This window comes from Triturus cristatus, chromosome 6 (genome assembly GCF_964204655.1).
Source record: "Triturus cristatus chromosome 6, aTriCri1.1, whole genome shotgun sequence".
Lineage (NCBI taxonomy): Eukaryota > Metazoa > Chordata > Amphibia > Caudata > Salamandridae > Triturus > Triturus cristatus.
In genome coordinates, this window is record NC_140589.1 from 27,205,132 (window position 1) to 27,232,124 (window position 26,993).

A 26,993-nucleotide genomic window follows, 5' to 3' on the forward strand; every position below is an offset into this window, starting at 1 on the left:
CACTCTGGAACCAGTGCCCCAGACAGCATCATATCCTTCCACTCTGCAACCAGTGCCCAGACAGCATCATATCCTTCTACTCTGGAACTAGTGCCTCAGACAGCATCATACCCTTCCTCTCCGGAACCAGTGCCCCAGACAGCATCATATCCTTCCACTCTGCAACCAGTGCCCAGACAGCATCATACCCTTCTGCACTGTAACCAGTGCCCCAGACAGCATCATACCCTTCCTCTCCGGAACCAGTGCCCCAGACAGCATCATATCCTTCCACTCTGCAACCAGTGCCCAGACAGCATCATACCCTTCTGCACTGTAACCAGTGCCCCAGACAGCATCATACCCTTCCACTGTGTAACCGGTGCCCCAGACAGCATCATACCCTTCCACTGTGTAACCAGTGCCTCAGACAGCATCATACCCTTCCACTCTGTAACCAGTACCCCAGACAGCATCATACCCTTCCACTCTGTAACCAGTGCCCCAGATAGCATCATAACCTTCCACTCTGGAACCAGTGCCTCAGACAGCATCATACCCTTCCACTCTGGAACCAGTGCCCCAGACAGCATCATATCCTTCCACTCAGTAACCAGTGCACCAGACAGCATCATACCCTTCCACTCTGGAACCAGTGCCCCAGACAGCATCATATCCTTCCGCCCTGTAACCAGTGCACCAGACAGCATCATACCCTTCCACTGTGTAACCGGTGCCCCAGACAGCATCATACCCTTCTGCACTGTAACCAGTGCCCCAGACAGCATCATACCCTTCCACTCTGGAACCAGTGCCCCAGACAGCATCATATCCTTCCACTCTGGAACCAGTGCCCCAGACAGCGTCATATCCTTCCACTCTGTAACCAGTGCCCAGACAGCATCATACCCTTCTGCACTGTAACCAGTGCCCCAGACAGCATCATACCCTTCCACTCTGGAACCAGTGCCACAGACAGCATCATATCCTTCCACTCTGGAACCAGTGCCCAGACAGCATCATATTCTTCCACTCTGTAACCAGTGCCTCTGACAGCATCATATCCTTCCACTCTGTAACCAGTGCCTCAGACAGCATCATATCCTTCCACTCTGTAACCAGTGCCCCAGACAGCATCATATCCTTCCACTCTGGAACCAGTGCCCAGACAGCATCATATTCTTCCACTCTGTAACCAGTGCCCAGACAGCATCATACCCTTCAGCACTGTAACCAGTGCCCCAGACAGCATCATACCCTTCCGCTCTGTAACCAGTGCCCCAGAAAAGCATCATACCCTTCCACTGTGTAACCAGTGCCCCAGACAGCATCATATCCTTCCACTCTGTAACCAGTGCCCCAGACAGCATCATACCCTTCTGCACTGTAACCAGTGCCCAGACAGCATCATATCCTTCCACTGTGTAACCAGTGCCTGACAGCATCATATGCTTCCACTCTGTAACCAGTGCACCAGACAGCATCATACCCTTCTGCACTGTAACCAGTGCCCCAGACAGCATCATACCCTCCTTCCGCACTGTAACCAGTGCCCCACTCCAGCCTACTTGGAGAGGTCCTGTAAGGTGCCTCGCACCAGACTTTGGATGGAAAGTGACACTTGAAGCGCTTTAAATAAGTAAAGGAGCCCACTGATGGCTATCACTTCAGGCCTTGTGTCTGCTCAGGCTACAGTTACCAGTTCCTGAAGCAGGCGCTATGACAAAAGATCACATTCGGCTGGTACAACTGTATCTAGGTCAAGGCTGCAGAGAAAACAAGACGCCTGCTGGCAGGGTGACACATGCAAAGGAGAAGTACACTTCATTCGCATGGCACGTCACCTGGTCACATACATTGGCCTCTGTATAAACTGAAATGCGTTAAATGAATCCCTGATGCGCTGCTCTTGGCTGAGCCGGAGCAGCAGATGCTCTCGTCGATACTCACAGAAATGACAGCGTGTTTGGATAAAGTACACCATACATGCTGGTCTGTCGCTGTCTACAAAGAGCACAGAGGAATTGGGAAGTATAGGAACAGTAACCTTTATTATAAAATGCTAAAGTGCATATTTGCTCGACAAATTAGGACCAATTCATTTTATGTTACTTAACTCAGATCATGCATGCTCCTTTTCAACTCAGATCTCTCACATTTTTGGGAAGTATTTTCAGGCAATTTGTGAAGAAAACGCAACATAAGAACACAAGTATGTATCAGTAAATAGGTATAAAGTAGGGAATTTAAGATGGATGCATTAGTTTACTAGTGCGGTTATCGCTCTGCCACAAGCCAGAGCAATAACAGTGTTCACTAGTCAAAGATGGCTGAACTATTAACATATCAATGTCTGTGTCCTGTTCTTCACACACTGAAAGAGGAACAGCAAGAGTGAAATCAGAAAACAAGTGGCGAAGGGCTGCCAGAGACCTCTTGGAACAGTTTTTATCTGGGACAACGAAGTGTGAGGCCTACATAAAAAGGGAACATAATCTCATTCTTGGACCCTTTAGAGCCCAGGAGTTCAGAGCCCTGGGCATGTTCTGATAGGACAACCTTTTGTCAGGAAATACATCACGAAGCAAATCGAAGACAGTTTAAAACTAACCACGACTGTGCTAGTTTCCTGTTTGCTATGGGTCTTAAAATGTCATTGCTATGCATGGCTCTCCGTAAATGTATGTCTTGCTATGATGTAGCAAACGTTGTTACCCACTATTGGTATGTCATAAAGGAATTCCAGGCGGCTGTGACTGGCCTCTGTGCTTGCTCTCTGCACTGATGGACAGCAGAGGGCAGAGGGTGGCGGGTGGCTGGGGGACCGCACATAGCAAACTTATTCATGGGTTAAAAGGTAATAACGGGGATATTTTCAACTCTGGGTTCTAAGTGACAACACAGACAACTTGGGATTCACTCTCTTTGTGTATTTGATGTCACTCAGAATCGCTGTTATTTACTGTTACCCATCTACAATTCTATATAACCATTTTGAATTCTATATGTTAAACACTTCAAATCATCGCAAGGCATTACTGCACTAATGACTCAAGAGTCAAATCATTCTTCATCAGTTTTGCACCTGAACGTTGTCACCAAGGAAGTATCTCCAAAAACACACCTCCGTTAGTTATCGTTGTTTAACTCCGTCATTGCAAGACTAGAGACTAATGCAGCCGCGGAAGACAGTAAAAGAATATAACTAGCAGAAGACTTAATCCATATATTAAGTGCTGATGATTACACCAGTGCCCAGAAGTCAACGTTCTGACTGAAAAAGGGTTCAAATGAACAGGTCATGCTTTGAAAGTCCTACACGTTTCATCTTCTCCGCCAACGTGCGTCCTTGTGCCGTATATAACTGCCAAAGGAAGCGATGATTCTCAGGGCAGACTCAGCACACTAGGAGTCTGATTCACAAAGGTAAACTTTCACTTTTGGTCCAAGTTTAGACCAAACGTCTAACTTTACTACTTTTCGGTATTCACAAGGGTAAGTTACGATTAGCATCTTTACGTCAGCACTTGGACGGAATCTCTGCACTTTGGGCGGAGATCTGCCCCGAATGTGGAAAGTCTGCCCGAGAGTTGAGATTCCACCCAGAGACTGGAGATTCCACTCCAGGCGCGGAGTGGAATCTCTGCACTCAGGGGGAGGGGGAGATTCCGTCCCGAGTGCAGATGGAAATATACTACTACTGACTTACCTTTGTGAAAACTAAAAGTCATAAACTTAGACTTCTTGTATTATAATTTCCAGGAGTGGATCTGCTCAGCGTTAGCCCTACTGATTCCAAAAAAGGCCAGTAGAACTTTCCAGGTTAGAGACAGCGTTAACTGGTTTTCACCTGAGATAAGCAAAGTTGAAAAAAGAATGTTTGAAACTCTAAAGAAAATGGAGATACAAACACGAAGAGGAAGGAAAAACCTTTATAAAAAAAAGCAGTGAAAAAATAGGGGCCAAGTTGGAAGACTACGCCGATCAGATCAGTCAATCCACACTCCTGGCCAAAGGAATCTTTTCCATCGGTAACTCTTTCATCAAACCCGTCATCGAAGAAGCAGGTCCCTCCCCCTCTAAGGAACCATGTCAAATGCTGGCCAACAATTCCTTGGCAGGATCAGCAGGCATGTATACCCTGAATATTGTACAAAATAAGATTAACAACACGATGAATAGTGAACCAGAGGTGGAACGCTCTGCCTTTGCGAATCTCACTCAGAAGGTAGTCATGGACATCGCAATTACGATTAAGTCAGACTCATTAGGAATGATGCAGAAAGGGTGATCGACAGTCACTGAGGCCTTAACATCTATTTATAACCTATCCATGGAGAGCGGGCGGGTTCCTAATGCATGGAACACAAGAGTATCCACCCTTTCCTTAAAAGAAACTGTGTTGGACCCAGACAAGCGGAACCTGGAAAGGCTGCAGGGCGGTATTCAACTGGTAGCAGTGACTTTTTAACCTACACAGAACTGTGTGTTTTAACTCGTTTTAACTTGTTTTAATTTGCTCTAAACTTGCACCATCTTTTAAATTACTTTCAAGATCACACTGCGAAATCGAATCATATTTACCCAGCACTTGTAGGCTGCACTTGGTCCCCCCGCCCCGGTCCATCACGGCTAAGTGCCGATTGTGTGGAGGGCGGGGCAGGCAGCACCAGTGATCGTAGGGAGACACTTCCGGTCCGGAGGGGGTGGAGGCAAGCTCCCGCGCCTGCGCCTACTTAGGGCCGATGTGTCAGCGTTCGCGCAGCGGACGTGCGCAGCGGTCGCGCCGCTGGCGCGCCTAAAGCAAGCCCGTCAGCGCCCGCCCGCGCCCTACCGGGACCAAGGGCCACGACCCCTGCCCTCACCAACCCCACAGAGACAACTACCAGACCATCCAGTATTCAAGGGAATCCCTGTTAGCGCTATCACCCATCTTGACAAATTTGAACAAAATGCCATGTATGAAGGCCTGTCCAGGAAACACCGAAGGACCGTTCTCTTGTCATGGCTGCAAATGGCAGAGCTTAACGTCACAAGGCCACTTCCATACAGAGACAGACGACCAGCACACCATTAGATGCTTATACTTCAATGCCAGGTCAATACCCAAGCATACTATTGACATTTGGGATACACTAAATGAGAGAAACCCCGATCTGGTTTTTGTAACCGAGACATGGCTGGGGGATAAGAATCTCCCTGATATTGCCAATGCCCTGCCCCCTAAATACAAAATTCTCAAACAAGATAGGCAGGGACGTAAGAGAGGTGGGTTGGCCATTATATTTAAAGACCACCTCACTTGTCTCCATCCTGAAGTGGTGCTTACGGGAGAGCATGAAGTATTACCGTTTCAGGTATCTAGCAATAACCACATACTGCTTGGGGGAGCAGTAATCTACAACCCTCCAGGCCATCAAACCAATCTGAGCGCTAAACTTTTTACTCAACTTTTCCCATTATGCCTGAAATATAAACACTACTTAGTCATAGAAGACTTTAATGTGCACTTCGAGGAAGTACATAGCATCACAGCCAGGCATCTGGAAAGAGACATGCAGATTCTCAAGCTCAAGCAATGGATTACAGGCCCCACACATAGCGCTGGGCATACTTTAGATCTGTTATTCTCTAACATAGAGTCAACAAGGATCCAGGAGACTATTCCTGTATCCTGGACAGATCACTCGCTTGTATCTTTCACTTTTAACCTGCCGGCGAATGCCACCAAATCCCTTAAAACTGCACGAGTGGCAAACAGAGCCTGGAAACTGGTCACCCAGGACCGGTTCCAAGCCCACTTTTCCTCAGACAATCTAGCTATGCGAAACGATCTCTCAGCAAATACAGAAGCTATTCAATTCGAAGCCGAAATTACCAAGACTCTAGATACTTTTGCACCCAAACTTACATCCAAGTCCAGAAACAAGTCTCTCTCCGAAAAGTGGTATTCACAGGATCTTAAGACACTGAAAAGGAAGTGTAAATCACTAGAACACTCCTGGAGAATGTCGAAATTAGAAACAGACAGAATAAGTTATAGGACTGAGCTAAGGATATACAATAACACCATTAAAACAGCTAAGAAGACCTACTTCTCCACCCGGATAAAAGAAAACTGTAACTCGGCCAAGGAACTTTTTAGAATTGTGAAGGAGCTTTGCAAACCAGCTAGTCTGTCTCAAACCCTGCCTCCTTCTGAGGAAAACTGTGAAAAGATTAGCGAGTTCTTCTCCAATAAGATCAGCACAATTTATTCATCATTTACCAATGACTCCTCCTTATCCCAAACCAACTGGGAAAATCTACCTCCATATCCAGTTGGCGCGACACACATGGGCAACTTCGCCCCTCTTACACAACTAGAGGTCGAAAACGTTATGGCGGAAGTAAAATCAGGATCCCCCTTAGATCCATGCCCCCACTACATATTTTCGCAGATCACTCCGACAATATGCCCCTATGTTACTCATCTCCTTAATAGATCACTGGACAGAACAGTATTTCCAGAAATATGGAAACAGGCTGTAGTGACGCCCTTGCTGAAGAAAGCTGGAACAAACGTTCATAATCCCGAAAACTATCGGCCCATCTCCCAGCTCCCATACCTTTCTAAGGTTCTGGAGAAACTGGTAAACAGGCAACTGGCCAACTACTTGGAGACTAATGAACTCCTGGACTGTTCCCAAACCGGCTTCAGAGCCACCAACAGCACAGAGACCACCCTCTTGGCGGTCCTCGACGATATAAGATCATCGACGGATCAGGGTAAAGCTGTGGCCCTGATCCTACTGGACCGGTCGGCGGTGTTCGACACGGTATCACATGACCTTTTGCTAAAAATCCTCTATGAAAAGGGTATTTATGCCAAAGCCCTCCAATGGCTTAACTCTTTTCTGAAGAACAGAACCCAGATGGTACAAATGGGTCAGTTCTTCTGAAAAAAAAAAGACATCAGCTGTGGTGTCCCCCAGGGAGCTTCCCTTTTTCATCTTTGGCATCGATAAGCAGGAAATGGGGACTTAGTATCTGCTCCTATGCAGATGACACACAGCTGATGATCACTATAGAAGACAGACATGAGGATACCAAGGTCAAGCTAAATAACTGCCTTTCAGAGATGGCAACATGGATGACCAAACACTGCCTCAAGCTAAACGCAGGGAAATCAGAGATACTGCTCTTTGGTGGAGCACATCTAATCTGGGATCCAACCTGGTGGCCACAATCCCTGGGAGATGCCCCAGCGCCCAAACAGTGCGCGAAAAACTTAGGTATAACCATCGACAACACTCTGTCCATGCAGGACCATGTGCGGGCTCTGTGTGGAAGAGGTTTTGCTATCCTAAAACTCCTAAGAAGGCTTTTCCCATGGATCCCGCTAGAATGCAGAAGGACGGTCACACAGGCTTTACTCACTAGCAGATTGGACTACGGCAATGCCCTGTATGTAGGCATGGCAGACTACCTCTTCTCACGCTTACAGGTGCTGCAAAACGCGGCTACAAGGCTTGTTTGCAATAAAGGTAGATTTAGCTCTGCGTCCGCATGCATGAGAGAACTTCATTGGCTACCCATGCGCCAAAGAGCACAGTTCAAACTGTTGAGTCATGCGCATAGGGCACTGCACAACGTCGGACCTAAAATCCTTCAGAATAAAATTGAATTCTATGTCCCCACAAGATGCCTGAGATCAGGACACCAAGCATTAGCCAGACCCAAGCGCATAAAAAGAGTTAGAGCCGGCGGTTGGTCATTCTCTTTCCTGGCAGCTAAACACTGGAATGAACTTCCTCTGTACCTGCGCCTCTCCGAAAACTATGTGTCGTTCAGGAAGCAGTTAAAAATGCACCTGTTCCCGATTTCATAAGTATAAGCAGCTGAAGACCCCCAACACAACCTACCACATGTTCCGCTAAACAGCGCTGTGATATCCGTCAGGATGAATGTCGCGCTTTACAAATACAAATACAAATACAAAGCAGAACATTATAGGCCAAACTTGCTTCTTCCTGGAGTCAGTAACATTTTGGAGAAATGGATTAATGGCACCTTACCTGACTTTTTGAACTCCAATAGACTGCTGCACCAGATGCCGACTGGTTTTGGATCGGGCTGCAGTACTGAGATAGCTTTTATGCTGGCAACAGAGGACTTAAAGAACCTCTGGACCAAGGTGGTACCGCTGCGCTCCTTTTGCTCGATCTGAGTGCAGCCTTTGATATGGTGGCCCACCAAATTCTCTACCAGAGGCTGGAAAGCATAGGGTTTACAGGGGCAGCTGTAAGATGGCTAACATTGTTTCTTGAAGACAGGAGCCTTTAAGTTAGTGAGGGGCCCTTTCTGTCAGAAACACGCCTGCTAAATGCGGAGGGCCGCAAGGCTCCTCATTGAGCCCCACTGTATTTAATATACATGTACAGCCGCTCTCAGGCATCAGTTGCGATCGGGGTTTTACAATGGTCTCCTACGCTGATGATGCCCAGATTATTGTCTCCTTGTCACCAAATACTAATGCATTCTTTGATAGGCTTAAAATCTTTCTATAAAAGGGTATCCAACTGGATGGCCTCTAGCTATCTCAAATTAGAGGGAGACAAGGCTGAAGTAATGGCGACAGGAAACAATCCAGCACTCTGGGACCAATTCCTCAGGCCATCATGTGTGGGGGAACGTCCCACCTCCCCCAAGCCCGATGTTAAGAGTCTAGGTGTTATCCTACAGAAAGACCTGACAATGGCCGTGCAAGCGAATAAGGTGTCTGCCACTTGCTTCGGCCTTCTGAGGCCTCTTCGGAAGACACTCAAAGGGCTCCCTTTGAAGTGTCGGAGAATAGTGGTCCAGGGGTTAATAGTCTCCAGACTGGACTACAGCAACAGACTCTACCTGGGCAGCCCCTCATATGTTAAGAGAAAGCTGCAGGTTGCCCAGAATGCCGCAGCCAGAGTTTTGACGGGACGGTCTAAAACACAATCTGCATGAGCAGCCTTGGTGCAGCATCACTGGCTGCCAATAAGAGAGTGTAAAATGCAAGGCCCTCTGTATTGCTTGCAGGATAAAGTACTCTTGTGCCCCACAAGTACTCCAACATCTTGATACTCCCTACATTACTGCAAGAGATTTGAGATCAAATAATCTCTATGTTGTTGGCTGTGTCCAGAGTCCGGAGAGCAAGAGGGGGCGGTCGGTCCTTCAGATACCTTGTCTCAAAGCTATGGAATACTCTAACCATCAACTTAAGGCCAGACCAACATTTACTCAGCTTTTGGGACCAGTTGAAAACTCACCTTTTCACCCAAGCAGAGAAAATCCTTCACAGCCTCTCACCTGTTTGCCGTCAGCGCCGGGAATCCCGTACATGGGTAGCTTGTGCTCTACAAATATTCTATAATAATAATAAGTTTACCTTTGTGAATCAGGCGCTAGCGTTATTTTCGTGATGTGGCAAGTGACTCCTCATGTCGCGTCAGTGCAGGGATCATTGAAATGCTGAGCCTACCGTTCTCAAATTGGTGGCGAGGGATCATTGAGTGAAACATGTCATTCCTGTTACACATCAGTGGCAAAATAAAAGGAACTCCCTTACCCTCAACACTCCATTCCAAATACCAAGATTCAGTCATAGCATAACAGATAATGAGTTCACTGTACCAAAGATTTGCTAGTATTTCTTTTATATAATTAACATTTGAACTGTTAGAGGCTCCTTATTAGAGACCTTCAAAGAAATTAAATAAGACAATAAAATACTCCTCTTCACCAACAGAGAGAGACAGATAGAGAGAGACAGAGAGAGCAAGAGAGAGAGAGAGGGAAACAACAAGCCTCTAAACCTCCAGATGCAGCCGCCCAGCAGGGAAACACAGATGAACCTTGCCTCTACACCTCCAGATGCAGCCGTCCAGCACAGGAAACAAAAACAAATCTTGTACCCTACACCTCCAGATGGAGCTACGCTGCATTGTAAACAAAGATGAACCTTGCCTCTACACCTCCAGATACTGCCACCCAGCACCGGAAACAAAGACGAACCTTGTACCCTAGACCTTCAGATTCAGCTGCGCCGCACAGGAAACAAAGACGAACATTGTACCCTAGACCTTCAGATTCAGCTGCGCCGCACAGGAAACAAAGACGAACCTTGTACCCTAGACCTTCAGATTCAGCTGCGCCGCACAGGAAACAAAGACGAACCTTGTACCCTAGACCTTCAGATTCAGCTGCGCCGCACAGGAAACAAAGACGAACCTTGTACCCTAGACCTTCAGATTCAGCTGCGCCGCACAGGAAACAAAGACGAACCTTGTACCCTAGACCTTCAGATTCAGCTGCGCCGCACAGGAAACAAAGACGAACCTTGTACCCTAGACCTTCAGATTCAGCTGCGCCGCACCGGAAACAAAGACGAACCTTGTACCCTAGACCTTCAGATTCAGCTGCGCCGCACAGGAAACAAAGACGAACCTTGTACCCTAGACCTTCAGATTCAGCTGCGCCGCACAGGAAACAAAGACGAACCTTGTACCCTAGACCTTCAGATTCAGCTGCGCCGCACAGGAAACAAAGACGAACCTTGCCTCTACACCTCCAGATACTGCCACCCAGCACCGGAAACAAAGACGAACCTTGTACCCTAGACCTTCAGATTCAGCTGCGCCGCACAGGAAACAAAGACGAACCTTGTACCCTAGACCTTCAGATTCAGCTGCGCCACACAGGAAACAAAGACGAACCTTGTACCCTAGACCTTCAGATTCAGCTGCGCCGCACAGGAAACAAAGACTAACCTTGCCTCTACACCTCCAGATACTGCCACCCAGCACCGGAAACAAAGACGAACCTTGTACCCTAGACCTTCAGATTCAGCTGCGCCGCACAGGAAACAAAGACGAACCTTGCCTCTACACCTCCAGATACTGCCACCCAGCACCGGAAACAAAGACGAACCTTGTACCCTAGACCTTCAGATTCAGCTGCGCCGCACAGGAAACAAAGACGAACCTTGCCTCTACACCTCCAGATACTGCCACCCAGCACCGGAAACAAAGACGAACCTTGTACCCTAGACCTTCAGATTCAGCTGCGCCGCACAGGAAACAAAGACGAACCTTGTACCCTAGACCTTCAGATTCAGCTGCGCCGCACAGGAAACAAAGACGAACCTTGTACCCTAGACCTTCAGATTCAGCTGCGCCGCACAGGAAACAAAGACTAACCTTGCCTCTACACCTCCAGATACTGCCACCCAGCACCGGAAACAAAGACGAACCTTGTACCCTAGACCTTCAGATTCAGCTGCGCCGCACAGGAAACAAAGACGAACCTTGCCTCTACACCTCCAGATACTGCCACCCAGCACCGGAAACAAAGACGAACCTTGTACCCTAGACCTTCAGATTCAGCTGCGCCGCACAGGAAACAAAGACGAACCATGCCTCTACAGCTCCAGATGCAGCCGCCCAGTACCGGAAACAAAGACGAACCTTGTACCCTAGACCTTCAGATTCAGCTGCGCCGCACAGGAAACAAAGACGAACCTTGTACCCTAGACCTTCAGATTCAGCTGCGCCGCACAGGAAACAAAGACGAACCTTGTACCCTAGACCTTCAGATTCAGCTGCGCCGCACAGGAAACAAAGACGAACCTTGTACCCTAGACCTTCAGATTCAGCTGCGCCGCACAGGAAACAAAGACGAACCTTGTACCCTAGACCTTCAGATTCAGCTGCGCCGCACAGGAAACAAAGACGAACCTTGTACCCTAGACCTTCAGATTCAGCTGCGCCGCACCGGAAACAAAGACGAACCTTGTACCCTAGACCTTCAGATTCAGCTGCGCCGCACAGGAAACAAAGACGAACCTTGTACCCTAGACCTTCAGATTCAGCTGCGCCGCACCGGAAACAAAGACGAACCTTGTACCCTAGACCTTCAGATTCAGCTGCGCCGCACAGGAAACAAAGACGAACCTTGTACCCTAGACCTCCAGATTCAGCTGCGCCGCACAGGAAACAAAGACGAACCTTGCCTCTACACCTCCAGATACTGCCACCCAGCACCGGAAACAAAGACGAACCTTGTACCCTAGACCTTCAGATTCAGCTGCGCCGCACAGGAAACAAAGACGAACCTTGTACCCTAGACCTTCAGATTCAGCTGCGCCGCACAGGAAACAAAGACGAACCTTGTACCCTAGACCTTCAGATTCAGCTGCGCCGCACAGGAAACAAAGACTAACCTTGCCTCTACACCTCCAGATACTGCCACCCAGCACCGGAAACAAAGACGAACCTTGTACCCTAGACCTTCAGATTCAGCTGCGCCGCACAGGAAACAAAGACGAACCTTGCCTCTACACCTCCAGATACTGCCACCCAGCACCGGAAACAAAGACGAACCTTGTACCCTAGACCTTCAGATTCAGCTGCGCCGCACAGGAAACAAAGACGAACCTTGTACCCTAGACCTTCAGATTCAGCTGCGCCGCACAGGAAACAAAGACTAACCTTGCCTCTACACCTCCAGATACTGCCACCCAGCACCGGAAACAAAGACGAACCTTGTACCCTAGACCTTCAGATTCAGCTGCGCCGCACAGGAAACAAAGACGAACCTTGCCTCTACACCTCCAGATACTGCCACCCAGCACCGGAAACAAAGACGAACCTTGTACCCTAGACCTTCAGATTCAGCTGCGCCGCACAGGAAACAAAGACGAACCTTGCCTCTACACCTCCAGATACTGCCACCCAGCACCGGAAACAAAGACGAACCTTGTACCCTAGACCTTCAGATTCAGCTGCGCCGCACAGGAAACAAAGACGAACCTTGTACCCTAGACCTTCAGATTCAGCTGCGCCGCACAGGAAACAAAGACGAACCTTGTACCCTAGACCTTCAGATTCAGCTGCGCCGCACAGGAAACAAAGACTAACCTTGCCTCTACACCTCCAGATACTGCCACCCAGCACCGGAAACAAAGACGAACCTTGTACCCTAGACCTTCAGATTCAGCTGCGCCGCACAGGAAACAAAGACGAACCTTGCCTCTACACCTCCAGATACTGCCACCCAGCACCGGAAACAAAGACGAACCTTGTACCCTAGACCTTCAGATTCAGCTGCGCCGCACACGAAACAAAGACGAACCTTGTACCCTAGACCTTCAGATTCAGCTGCGCCGCACAGGAAACAAAGACGAACCTTGTACCCTAGACCTTCAGATTCAGCTGCGCCGCACAGGAAACAAAGACGAACCTTGTACCCTAGACCTTCAGATTCAGCTGCGCCGCACAGGAAACAAAGACGAACCTTGTACCCTAGACCTTCAGATTCAGCTGCGCCGCACAGGAAACAAAGACGAACCTTGTACCCTAGACCTTCAGATTCAGCTGCGCCGCACAGGAAACAAAGACGAACCTTGTACCCTAGACCTTCAGATTCAGCTGCGCCGCACAGGAAACAAAGACGAACCTTGTACCCTAGACCTTCAGATTCAGCTGCGCCGCACCGGAAACAAAGACGAACCTTGTACCCTAGACCTTCAGATTCAGCTGCGCCGCACAGGAAACAAAGACGAACCTTGTACCCTAGACCTTCAGATTCAGCTGCGCCGCACAGGAAACAAAGACGAACCTTGTACCCTAGACCTTCAGATTCAGCTGCGCCGCACCGGAAACAAAGACAAACCTTGTACCCTAGACCTTCAGATTCAGCTGCGCCGCACAGGAAACAAAGACGAACCTTGTACCCTAGACCTTCAGATTCAGCTGCGCCGCACAGGAAACAAAGACGAACCTTGTACCCTAGACCTTCAGATTCAGCTGCGCCGCACAGGAAACAAAGACGAACCTTGTACCCTAGACCTTCAGATTCAGCTGCGCCGCACAGGAAACAAAGACGAACCTTGTACCCTAGACCTTCAGATTCAGCTGCGCCGCACAGGAAACAAAGACGAACCTTGTACCCTAGACCTTCAGATTCAGCTGCGCCGCACCGGAAACAAAGACGAACCTTGTACCCTAGACCTTCAGATTCAGCTGCGCCGCACAGGAAACAAAGACGAACCTTGTACCCTAGACCTTCAGATTCAGCTGCGCCGCACCGGAAACAAAGACGAACCTTGTACCCTAGACCTTCAGATTCAGCTGCGCCGCACAGGAAACAAAGACGAACCTTGTACCCTAGACCTTCAGATTCAGCTGCGCCGCACTGGAAACAAAGACGAACCTTGTACCCTAGACCTTCAGATTCAGCTGCGCCGCACAGGAAACAAAGACGAACCTTGTACCCTAGACCTTCAGATTCAGCTGCGCCGCACCGGAAACAAAGACGAACCTTGTACCCTAGACCTTCAGATTCAGCTGCGCCGCACAGGAAACAAAGACGAACCTTGTACCCTAGACCTTCAGATTCAGCTGCGCCGCACAGGAAACAAAGACGAACCTTGTACCCTAGACCTTCAGATTCAGCTGCGCCGCACCGGAAACAAAGACGAACCTTGTACCCTAGACCTTCAGATTCAGCTGCGCCGCACCGGAAACAAAGACGAACCTTGTACCCTAGACCTTCAGATTCAGCTGCGCCGCACAGGAAACAAAGACGAACCTTGTACCCTAGACCTTCAGATTCAGCTGCGCCGCACCGGAAACAAAGACGAACCTTGTACCCTAGACCTTCAGATTCAGCTGCGCCGCACCGGAAACAAAGACGAACCTTGTACCCTAGACCTTCAGATTCAGCTGCGCCGCACAGGAAACAAAGACGAACCTTGTACCCTAGACCTTCAGATTCAGCTGCGCCGCACCGGAAACAAAGACGAACCTTGTACCCTAGACCTTCAAATTCAGCTGCGCCGCACAGGAAACAAAGACGAACCTTGTACCCTAGACCTTCAGATTCAGCTGCGCCGCACCGGAAACAAAGACGAACCTTGTACCCTAGACCTTCAGATTCAGCTGCGCCGCACAGGAAACAAAGACGAACCTTGTACCCTAGACCTTCAGATTCAGCTGCGCCACACCGGAAACAAAGACGAACCTTGTACCCTAGACCTTCAGATTCAGCTGCGCCGCACAGGAAACAAAGACGAACCTTGTACCCTAGACCTTCAGATTCAGCTGCGCCGCACCGGAAACAAAGACGAACCTTGTACCCTAGACCTTCAGATTCAGCTGCGCCGCACCGGAAACAAAGACGAACCTTGTACCCTAGACCTTCAGATTCAGCTGCGCCGCACCGGAAACAAAGACGAACCTTGTACCCTAGACCTTCAGATTCAGCTGCGCCGCACAGGAAACAAAGACGAACCTTGTACCCTAGACCTTCAGATTCAGCTGCGCCGCACAGGAAACAAAGACGAACCTTGTACCCTAGACCTTTAGACCTTCAGATTCAGCTGCGCCGCACCGGAAACAAAGACGAACCTTGTACCCTAGACCTTCAGATTCAGCTGCGCCGCACCGGAAACAAAGACGAACCTTGTACCCTAGACCTTCAGATTCAGCTGCGCCGCACAGGAAACAAAGACGAACCTTGTACCCTAGACCTTCAGATTCAGCTGCGCCGCACCGGAAACAAAGACGAACCTTGTACCCTAGACCTTCAGATTCAGCTGCGCCGCACCGGAAACAAAGACGAACCTTGTACCCTAGACCTTCAGATTCAGCTGCGCCGCACAGGAAACAAAGACGAACCTTGTACCCTAGACCTTCAGATTCAGCTGCGCCGCACAGGAAACAAAGACGAACCTTGCCCCACTCTTTGCAAGGTATCCCAGGAATAAACTAAGAAATCAAAGAGATTTAACTTACCAAGCTCCCTAAAATAGCACAGTATTTAGTTCATAGGTGTGATGATAATAGTGGAACAAAGAGAAACAATAAAATATTGTGCACCTTGTCTGCAAGACAGCCAAGGAATTGAATTAGTAAATGTAATAGTTTGTATTTATTGAGGTCGGTGTGTATAATTATACCAATGATTAAATTCTGTTTAACACACAATCCACACAGAAGTGGCACTAAATAACTGACATTAATTGCTAGCAATTGGATGGTGTATATTTTAAATATGTATTTATTTATGCGTTTTTTTTATATTGCTGACATTACTGAGAGGTGTTCAGAGCGCTTTGCAATAGAGAGAAGAAAGTTACATGAGAAGTTGAGAGTAACAGGGTAGTAGGTGACAATATGTATAGTTACTACGGTTACTCACATGAGAGTTACACATTTGCAAATTACATATTCATTACAGATTATATATTTAGAAAAGTTAAAGCAATTAAGGTCACACAAATATATATTTCAAATTTACAGAGTCAAAGTGGAAAGGTTGTTATAACTCTCAAGAGTGTCATTTAACAGTCAGGGTCACACAATTGAATGTGAGGGCATATGCCTGGTGGGGGAGGGGGGGGGGTTGATAATTGAGAAAATTGTCTTTGGAAGAGAAGAGTTTTCAGGTCCGAATTCTAGTCGCATTACCTGAGAAAGATTGCACTATAAGCCTTCCCCTTTTGAAGGTTCGAGCAGCAGATTTACAGCAATTATCAATAACGCAGAAGCGCAAAATATTAGAGTAAAGGAATCCTATGTGTGCATTGCAGGTTAGATGCTGATGTCCGCAGCAGGGATTTCACTGAGCAACCTCAGACTCGAACCTGTAAAGCTGTTGTCCAGACAAGGAGCTATGCAACAACTGCATTAACCATCTGAGGAACCTTATTGGAATACAAACTTCTGTCCTGCAGGTTAATCACAGTAATCCTCCCAGTTATTTTATAATTATTCAAATCTATAACCAGGAGACTAAACACATATTTCTGCGGAAAATACATTGCCGCCCAACTGCCCTGCCTTGCTAATGACTCATCCTAATACTTGCCCGAAACACATGGATCTTTAAATAGGTGACTTAGACTCCGACCATCTAAAAATACAGTATGGTGGACACTGACAACGAACCACTGAACCAGACAGGAACAAGCATTTGTAATGCAATAGGCTTGCATTTGCGAGAGTTTAAGCTATTGGCATTGTAAATGACAATGCCTTTTATGTATCTGTTTTGCGAATTAACATAAATAAAAGGCATTGCCATTTACAATGCTAATAGCTAAAACTCTTGTAAATGCGAGACATGTTTAAAAAAGTGCCCATCATTGTCCAAGGCTGCTCCGAATGTGTAAGTGTGTATGGCGCGCTGAAAGTTGCAGGAAAGCATGTCGTGCCTGCAGTAGGGGAAACTGATTAAAGAAAATAGTGCTTACAGACTAAAAAGACGTACAGGGCCAGTCCTCATGGGAGGTTAAAAATGAAGACAAAGCGGCACTACGGAGGGACTAGCAAACCTATTAACGAATCATAAACCAGCATTTACGAAGGACAATGACACAAGCCAATGACAAATATGGGCAGAGAGTGGGCGGGGCTTCTATTCCATAATCCTATACAATTTGCCGAAGAGCAGCGCATGCGCTGCCCAGGCTTGACCTAAAAACTGGGAAGAGTAAGGGGAAATGACAGACATACAGATGTGCAGGGCAGGGGCGTGGCTTCCATTGAAAAGACATGCAGGGCAAGGACGTTCCACTGAACAGACCAGACAGGGGGCGTAGTTTCCAATGAATAGACAAACTGTGCTCCTAGTGCTGTGAAACAGGGGCCAAAAGGCCTCAGGGGTCCACTGAGCTCTGATTATGGCTGTATTTGATCTTTCGACAGTGGCTGGGGACTATGCATTACTTGCATAGGGGCCCATGACACACTGGCTACGCTACTGATGAAGGAAGAACAAAGATGGGCCAGACAGTGGGTCACCTGGAGAGTGGAAACAGACTGGGAGAACTGAAACACAGTGAGAAAGAAGCTATGGGAAGAAAACAAGGAGATACGATTAGATAGACATGTGGTAGACAGGAGGACAAGGAGCACAGACACCTTAAGGGGAAAGACAGGATGAGAAGCAAGTCAGGGAGGCATGAAGGAGGACATGACAAAACAGGATATGGGCCTGTCGGCTATGAGAAGCAGCAAGAAAAAATGGTCAGTCGAAAGATGCGTCAGACAGGGCAAGGAAGCAGAAGGGTGTGTAAGAAATAACGAACAGAGAGGGACAACATGGGCAATTACCAGCAAAGAGAAGACAGGCATACAAAGGCCGGGCAACAACAATGGGGTAGGCAGAGAGGAGAAGGATGTATGTATGTATGTATATATGTGTGAGTAGATAGATAGATAGATAGATAGATAGATAGATAGATAGATAGATAGATAGATAGATAGATAGATAGATACCTATAATACATATTTGTGTGTACACGCGTGAGAGAGAGAGAGAGACAGGCAGGGAGAGAGGGAAATCTAGGTAAGGATTTTTTATATTGTTTTTATCAATAGAGAAAAAACCTGAGAAAATCAGGAAAACAATCTTGAACTGTTGACTGGGACCTAGAACATTAAGGGCCAGATGTACGACCCTTCCAATTTGCGAGTCGCAAATTGTGTCATTTGCGAATCACAAATTGGAATTTACAACAATATCTCAGACACTGTTTGCGATTCCTAATGGGTCGCAAAGTGTCTGCTTCATTAATATTTATGAGGCAGGTGCAATTTGCGACCCCATTGGGAATGGCTTGCACTTCCAGGGAGGGTGGCCTGCTGGGATCAGCATACCACCATGTCTGTGACTGCTTTTTAAATAAAGCTGTTCTTTTTTTTTTTAATTCAGCCCATCTTCCTTAAAGGAAAACGGGATGCATTTAAAAAAGAAAAACACAAGGTCACTTTAATTTTTTGGTCTCGCCTGATCCAGCGCATGCGCTGGTCTGGCCGAGACATTTAGTGTACGGCTTTTCAAAGTGCTGCTTGTGGCCTAAAGCTTGCGTGCACGCGAGCGTGCACGTGCGCAGCGCCATGTGTCTTTCCTCCGCCGCGCTTGAATTAAGACGTACTGGGTAACGATCTGCCTTGAGAATGGGAAAGCATCGCAGCCTTCTAACATCGATGCGGCTTGTGTCGTTTTCAGCCTCTGCTCTTTTGTAACTTTGGTCTTTTTCTCCGACGTCTGTTGTGGGACCAGCAGCTTACGATAGACTAGCACTGGAGTAGAGGCGGCGCTGGTTTGTTTCTGCAGTCGTCGGCGCTTTTGAAACTGCCTCATGCCAGCCACTGGGCCAGATTTCAATTGTGTCTTTTAACGCCTGACCCAGCGTGAGCTTTATCTGTCTTGCCAGCCTCATGTAATTAAAAAAAATCCTAAATAAAGAATAAATGCCTGTCTAGAGGGCCTTAATGTAATTTCTGTTTATCCATTGTTCTGTTTGTGTCATTCACATTTTGCTGCTGCCTTCTGCCGCATACTGCTTTGGGGCAGTGGATCAGGCTATTTCAGCCATTGTCATTCCTGCACTTCGAGTAACTGCATTTTTTCCTGATCACATGTGCAAGCCGCCTAAAAAAGACGTCCACTTCATTGCTGTAGCTGCTGGGCCAATATTTAGTCAATTCCTTTTTTTTCTTTAGATTCTGTATTCTTTTTTATTAGTCATCCTTTCGTGTTTGGTGGTTAATTTTCATTTGCAAGCATATGACTACCATGTTTATTCATTGGCAAGTTTTTTTTTTAATTCTTTTTTTATATTTATGCCATATGCTTGCAATAAAAATTAAAAATACCATTTGCACCAGCTTGCCAACGCCACATTTATTGACTTTGCCAGTGCTTGCTTATAGTGAATGTTGGGTCCTGGGTTTTACCCTTCACTATCAGTGGTGTCGTTTTTGGAGTCTCTGCATATGAAAGCAGCCAGTTTAGACTTAAGAGCAGATGCCACCGTCCACGCTTGCCACCTTTCAAGCTCCTTTTTTGTGCTGGCTTGTTTTGCCAGGGTCATGTTTCCAAGAAAAAAACATAATAAAATGCACAGGTGCATATATAGAGTGGCTTTCAAACCGCGATCTTCATTTGTTGGTTTGTTGAAGTGTTATTCCCATTTTGCTTCCTTCCCCCACAGACTAAAGCCTAGGGCATTGCCAGCCCACTACAGCCTTCCCCTTCCCTGTGAGTGACAGTGTTTTGCTCTTGCACGCGTGCACATCCACCTAAATTGTATTTGTTTCAGTGTCAAGGCTGGTAGGCCAATTGGCTTTTATTTATTTGTGCAGTGGTTTAATTATATTTCTTTTTTTGTAAGACATTCATGCCACTTTTTATTGGTGGGGTTTTTTTTTTTGTTGTTTTTTTCTTTTACATTGTATTTGTTTTACAGTTTTAATGTCTATTGCAAATGTTTGTTTAAAAACTGCAGGTTTGCCGAGAGCAGACTTACTGGATTTGCCAATGTTTGCCTTCGTCTTGGTGTCTCCATAAACATTTGTTGTTTTGTCGAATGTCACGAGTGCTTGTTTTCTATGGTGACAACATGGGGCATCAGTTGTTTAAAATAAGGAATCTGCAGTTTTCTGCTGTAAATATTTAAAACAATCTTTTGAATCACAAACAACATGCAGGCCTCCCAGGCTGTGTAATGAATGTGTACGTATTTTCCTGTATGAGTAAGTTGGGTTTCTTTTGCTGGCTGCTCATCACAGGATTATGACACAGGGCCTTTCTGTGGAAATACTGACCTGGAAGGCTTTTCTCTAGGTCCTGACACTGGTTCCCAGCTTGTCCCCAGATAGAATGACGTGTCATATCTGCAGCATTCTGTTCCATCCCTATCTGGAATTTGAAGTGACGTTTATCGGAGCTGCCTGTCTGCCAGCGCTCGTTGTTGCAGATAAACCATGAATATGTTCTGCTTGCAGCTTGCGAGAAGCTGCACACAGTTTCTGCTTTGTGCACACCTGCAGCTGCACGCCCTTTCATTCTTACAGAAAGAACATTTTGATATTTTCTCCCTCTACATCTGAGCAGTCTCGTCCCACCTTTTCCTTTAAAGAATACACATTTTTAAACCTGGCTCCAAATGACTTTAATTTGCGTCACACCTTTTACTGTCAATTATTTAAGATTTACAGAGAGCGGCTGTTGGCTATGCAGAGAGGAGTATTTTTCTTTGACTTCATGCTATTGGCTGTTTGGTATATCATCCCACCACCGATGGAATGTGTGCACAAGGGACTATTTTAGATCTAAATTGTCCACTCAACCACCAGACTTTTTGTCACATTATTTTTTTTTTATCGTAAACATGAAATACCACTATCACTGGCAATACTGCCTCCACCAATTCAGATACCATCAATACTACAACCAGTACTCAAACCAATACAAATACACCAATATGACCAATATGACCGCCACCAATATCTCCAGCGCCTCGATGAACTACACCATCACTGTTACCACACATCACCATCACCTATACACCATCACCAATACCACCATCAATAATATTTACACCCTACCACCAGTATCACTACCAATATGTTACCAGCTCCACCACGACCAATAATAATACTGCCACCACCAATACCACACCAGCACCAATAACACCATACCAGTTAAATCACAACACCCCATACCCATCAGCAACACTACCAATATCACACCACCACCTGCCATGACAGATAACACCACCACACATACCACTAACTCTGACAGCTGTGTTACCACAAATACCACGTTGGTGGATCAGTGGACTAAGACATCCAGCTCCGGGATTTGTGTTTGACCTAATGGTCATAGGTTCGAATCCCAGCAGGTCCACTCAGCCTTTTGTCCTTCCGACATAAATAAAATGAGTAACATTGAGTTGTATAACAATAAACATCTGTTATTTCAGAGCCAGAAGGCCCAAGACTTGGGTGAACGTTTACTTTACAAACTCACGTTATGTGAATTCCATCACAATAAGTATCAATGCTACCACTACCCTAAAACAAAACCCACCACCAGCCCATTCTCCCATTGTCACACCACCTCCAGTACCACTAATGATGCTACCAACACTACTGGTTTAACCACCACTACCATGTCAATAGGTCTGGCTTTAATGTTTTATCGCATGAAAATGCATTCCTGTGTTTGCAGTGCATGCGCTGTCACTTTAAATCCAGACCAGAACTATTGGCTTGGCTCATGCTTGTTTTTGGTAAATTTCTCCATCCAATCCAGTATCATGGCCGCAACTCTAAAAGTAGTTCACCACTATGTTGTGGTTTCTCGTGAATCCCTCCATCACACGAAGAGATTGTGCTGCCAGCCGAGAATTAAAGAGAGCTGCCCAAGGGTATTCACTCACTCAATCTCACTCACTCACTCACAGTAAAAGCAGCGCAGCTCCCCTAAAGTCCTGAACAGCGTGTTGCACTAATTTCTGGGGGCCAGCACATTTTTGTTTCATCAGACATTTACTGAGTACAAGAGAGGACAAGCATTGGCATAGTCAATAGGTCTCGCCTTTGGGACCATAAAAAGCTTTGCTTTTTTAATGGTATTTTCTAGCAAAGCAAATGGCTGTAACTTAATAAAAGGAGAGACCTGTAGCATTTTCAATGCTTGTTTAAGAGTAGGCAGTGGTCCATGGGACACCTGCCTACTCCCAACTTCCCGCATACATCCCAACTGTAGCCCAACTTCCTGCATACAGTTGAGGAATCTGAATGCGGTGGTGGCTAGGTTGGGCTAATAGGTTACTGAATCGCAAAATAGAGTTTGTAAATAGGGCAGACCTATGTTGCGGTCGCAAAAGGGAAATTGGAATGCAAAAAACAGTCATACATCTGGCCCTAAGTCAAGCATGTTTGACTGCCTGTTGGGGTCACATGGCCAATACTACATAAAGTTATAAGCCAGCATACCAAAGATGCCGGATTACACAATTCTAGCAATCAACAGATGAATTATAAACCAATGCATTCAAGCCTGGGGAAGAATCACATAGGAAAAAACAGTCAGATGAGGTCTGGGGGCAGGCAGGGAGGAGTATAGAAGAACATTGCAGTGAGGGGGCTGACAGGAAGGAAGAAGGGGAGGGAAGAGAGCAGGGTACAGAAGGAGATTGAGAAAGAGAGGATGACCAAGCAGGGTGAGTGTGGAGACAATGAGAAGAGGCGTACGTGGAGAAAGCAGAGCCCAAGTGGGTGCACTTTCAGCCCTGTCTTTTTAGGTAACAGCACATTGTAAGATGGTTAAAGGTGGGAGAGCACTGAAAGCTGAAGCCAGGCTTGAGCCAGATGACTGGCTCAGCTCAAATTCCTCTTGGACCCTCAAGAACAGAACTTGTTAAGCTTTCTCGTGACTTTTGATCGCAACCCACGCTCTAACTTCAAGTGTATCTGAGTTATCTTTGATATAAACAAGCATTTGCAATGCAATTGGTCTCGCCTTTGGAACCTTATATGTATTTAGCTATGAAGCCCATTAGCCTGGGTGCTGAAACATCTACTGTTCTTTAACATGGAGGGAAAGTAAGCACCAAACTGCGCGACACGCCAGGTATGGGAACACATCCTCAGAGAGCTAAACTTTGGGCTGTACTACGTGAGATGGGAGTCCCCTCGGAGCTACTGGCAATTATGCACAAGTCAGATATGGGAAGGCAGGCCAATTAACAGCGCGCTTTCCAGTCGACAGAGGTGTCAGGCAGGGATGCGTATTGGCCCCCACCCTGTTCTGCCTATATGTTAATGCACTGGTATCTCATATTAACAAGACGGACAACGGTGACTCCCCTAGACTCAATGGTAGAAAGGTCCCAGTTATGCTTTTTGCAGATGACACTTTATTGTTATCTAAATCCCCGATGGGTGTTCAACGTGTTTTAGACAGCTTTTCTGCATTTTGTATAGATCATGGGCTTGAAATAAACATTTCGAAAACCAAGTACATGGTTTTTAACCCAGTTAACACAACTCGACCTAATCCCATACTCAACGGAACAACCCTAGAAAAGGTTTCATTGTTTGAATACCTGGCAATTACACTTTCTGAGTCTTTTTCCTGGGCTCCCCAACTAGATAAAGCAGCTATGCGGCTTGCACAATTATCTGGTGCGATTTTAAGAACCTCTAAATATAATACATATAAGGCTCCTGGCCCTGCTGCAGAAATTTATAAAGTACAAGTGAGGAACGCAGCTCTATATGGGGCAGAACTGTGGGGCCATTCCCAGATGAAACGTCTTTCTCTAATTGAGAATAAGTTTATTAGGCTTTTATTGGGATTGCCGCAAAGTACCCCTCTAATTCCATTACGTCTTGATTTGGCAATTCGACCAATAGACGAAGAAGCAGGTTTACGTCCCCTAACGTACTGGCGAAGAGTGTGGGTCACAGAGGAGCTAATATCTTACTGTCGTGACCTTAGCTCAATTCTAGCACTATGCACTTTTAAGAAGTTTCCTTGGCTTGTCTACATTAAGGAAATGTGCTTTAAGATTGGTTTGCCTGAACTCTGGACTAATCCCGAGGCATTTTCCTTGATGCTCCCTCGTGTAAAACTGGTACAGGCATATAGACAGTACAGGCTAAGCGTACTACAAGGAACTAAAACCCTCGGCAGTCTTTCAAAACAATTTTTGTCAATTAAAGACCAGTATACCTTTGAGCCATTCCTGAATGAACTGTGCCCACCTTTGGCGAGGAAATTATATATTCAGTTTAGGTTGGGCACTTTACCACTCAGGGATTTTACTAAGAACTGGACAAAACATACTGAAATAATTTGCCCAGCGTGCGGAAGGTCGACTGAGTCACTAATTCATGTATTATTTCTTTGTGTTGCATACAGAGCCCCTAGGAAATACTGGCTTATTCCTTTATGTAAAAGTTTTGGATTTAAAAGATGTACTGAAGCCTATCGTATTTTAGCTAGTGACACAAGAACTGCTGTAGTCTTCGCTGTCTCACGTTTTTTACATGCAATGTGGATTAAGCGTCTTAGTTTTAAATAATGTTTTGCTGCTATATATATACTCCCCTGCTCTATTTTAAATTAATTGATTTTTAATGTTTTTTATCAGCTGTTTAAATGTATTTTTATGCGACTTTTATGATCTTTTGATCGAAATAAAGTTTACAAATGGAACACATGGCGAGAAATATTGCCTTTCAGCAGGAAATGTTATAGTCCTAAGCTCTGTTATTATTATAAAATCAGGGCCTTCGTGGTCATATCATTGAAAATACAAGATTTGAAAAAAATAATATATTGTCTACAGGTGCTCGTGGAAGACAATTTCTATGCACTGGAATCTAGAGAATGCTAAAGTGATTCTGGTATTTTACTGACCTCTGCTGGCCGTTTTCTATCAAGAAAATTAAATAGAGGCAGTTGCCAGAAAAATTTAAAAAAAGAGAAAGTCCCTCAGCAGAAAGCAATTCTGGTATTTTACTGACCTCTACTGGTCTTTTTCTATCATGACAGTTAAATAGAGGCAATGGAACTGAAAAAAAGTCCCTATGCGGAAGCAGACAAGTCCTAGGGCTGATCTCCAGAGCCCACAAAGTACATACACAACACATATAAGTATATACTAAAGTATATATAAGAGGTCTCAAATGCTCAACCTAAAAATGAGTAAGAAATAGATACCTATTGAGTGGATGATTCACACAATGTTAAACTCAAAACCTAGGCTCAATCCTGACCTACTTGGTTAACCAAATGGTGTGATTCTAAGCATATATTGCATTTCACTGGGCCTCCTTTTTCTTCATTATCACAGATCAGAGCAGCTTGAAATCCACGAGTTCAGGATGTGCGCTGTACAAAAACCTCTCATATAAGAAGAATCTAGACCACATATACGGTGCACATGACAAGCGACTTGCCTCTTTCACTGGTGGGGTGGTCTTCACGGGTGGGTATGAATGTTTAAAAACGATCACTTTTATGATATGCACCTCAATACACTGATATAATCGGATGCACTGAACTGAAACCCTCCCACGTGTTAAAGAAATGCACTTTTTAAATTTTATATTGTGAAAGATTTTGACGGTTCAGGCGTGGGCTCTAGCTCTCCCTAGTTATTTATTGGATCACCCAGTGCCAGGTCTAACGGTGCCATTTATTAATGCCCACTGTCCAACTTTGAAGCAAAACCACAATTCACAGAAGGCACCTGACCTGGCCAACAAGCCGGACTCGCGCTCGGCAGCTCTGAGGAGGCCGGTGTGCCTGGAGCAAGAGCGGGACAGGCGGGGAAGGATAAAGTGCAGTCGAGGCAAATGGCAGGATCTCTCACCCGGCTCCAGGCTCTTCAGTTGACAGCCGTCCCCTTGGAGACAGAACCGGAAGTCGACACCGGAAGTGCTTCGCGAGTCAGTTGCTATGGACGCGCGGTGTTGCCAGAGATCCCGTGGCACGGAGGGAGGCTGCAGATTTCTCGCGTGAAGCACAAGATTCGCTTGGGGTGGTCACTTGCCCAGGTGCCAGGGACGCAGTGAGAGCAGCACGGACGGTTCATCAGCACTGCACCCCAGGGGTACTGGAGCAGGCGGCGGCTCTCTTGTGGCTGGCAGAAGCGGCGGTCGGAACTGTGGGAACTCGCCTCGTTAACATTCAGCTGCCATGTTGTGGCTGGCCAGGCGGCTGCCAGCCAATCACCTCCGAGATATGAGATCACGGTCCTCGTCCCGCCTCGTTCTCTGGCAGAAAGCATCAGCGCTCTAGAATGCTTGCTGCAACGGCGCCTGCGCGCGCATGTGCGCTACAGCTGCAGCGGATCTGTCCTCGTGCCCTTTTGGTTTCAGTTATGGGCGTGCAGCTTTGTGGCAAGCACGTGCTTACTTAGATAGGGTCCATTGTGACAAGCACGTGCATAAATAGATCGGGTTCTTACATAGGGTTCATTGTGACAAGCACGTGCATAAATAGATAGGGTTCTTAGATGGAGTTCATTGTAGCAAGGTCCTGCATAGATAAGACACCTACCAGCAAAAAGTTGTTACAGGATGGGAGGCACCAGGGCTTTAAGTGGGCCGGGTCTCACCAGTGCTGAGCACTGGCAGTTTTTAGGTCTCGTCTGAGCCAGTGCATGCGCTGCTCTGCGAGACATT

At 46.5% G+C, this 26,993-nt stretch overlaps 1 protein-coding gene across 3 annotated transcripts in view; it reads right to left on the bottom strand.

Annotated features, from left to right (window-relative positions):
• DRC5 (dynein regulatory complex subunit 5) overlaps positions 1-26,592 on the bottom strand; it is a 132,138-nt gene extending 105,546 nt beyond the window's left edge. The window contains exon 1 of one of the 3 annotated variants that reach the window (XR_014962888.1): positions 26,062-26,560. The gene's annotated coding sequence lies outside the window, so the exon portion shown is untranslated. Of the gene's footprint in view, positions 1-26,061 lie in introns of all 3 variants that reach the window. The other 2 variants (XM_085610172.1, XM_085610171.1) reach the window with 2 other exon arrangements.
• Positions 26,593-26,993: the final 401 nt, after the last annotated feature.